The following is a 934-nucleotide window of genomic DNA, read 5'->3' on the forward strand; positions in this document are numbered from 1 at the left end:
CTCCCTCTCCCTCTCTCTCTCCCTCTCTCACTCTCTCTCTCTCCACTAGCACATGCTCCACTAGCCTTTGACAAGCATCGTCGCAGTCAGTCTCTCTCAGTCTGGAGAAACACTCAAGACCGCATACTTCTTTCTTTGCTTCTTTACAGAAGCTGGATTCGCCAGTCGCATAAACGGAGCGCCTAAACTCTTAATAACAGTCTTTCAAAAGAGAACCCCGACCGTTTCTTCACTGAATCGCTCATATATTCAAACTCGGGCATGTAACAGTCGGATGGGATCTATGAACTACACCAAGGACTCATTTATTAATAACGACGAACCCGTTTGTCATAAGTATGAAGCATAAATAATGTTTAACAATTGCTCGGATGGAAGATCTGTTCAGTCTGTCTCTAATAACTTGGAGGATTTTGATTCTATACGGAGCGTGCTTCTTTACAGGTTCGTAGTTCTCGTTTTATTTGATCATATATTGTGTGCTGTTTGTTTGTTGCGTGTCTCAGCGTGCCGGAGGGGTTTTAAAGACCCCGTGCGGTTTTTGGGGGCCACTTGAGTGCTGCAGACAAATTTACATATTTTAAAATGTATGACAAAATTGCTAGTTTATTTAGAAGCGTTAGCTGTCATTATAAATGTCTAGTTTATTTTAAAACGAAGCTTTCATAATATTTACTATTCCATTACAATGCTATGCGCTTTTAATTATGCTAATTCAAACACTATTACTTGATTCTGAAGTCGCCAGGCGAGTCTGTTGTTGTTGTTGTTGTTGTTGTTGTTGTTGTCGTTTCTTGTAACGCGCTGTTCAACAAAAGCTTCCGTGTTGCTATGGAAACGACTCGATTCTACCAATCGCTGTTTGAGAAACGCGTCACGTGGTTGGACGAGACCCGGATGCGTTCAAAAGAAGAGTGCGCCGCTTGAAACACGA

This window comes from Sinocyclocheilus grahami, unplaced genomic scaffold (genome assembly GCF_001515645.1).
Source record: "Sinocyclocheilus grahami isolate Dianchi unplaced genomic scaffold, SAMN03320097.WGS_v1.1 scaffold474.1, whole genome shotgun sequence".
Lineage (NCBI taxonomy): Eukaryota > Metazoa > Chordata > Actinopteri > Cypriniformes > Cyprinidae > Sinocyclocheilus > Sinocyclocheilus grahami.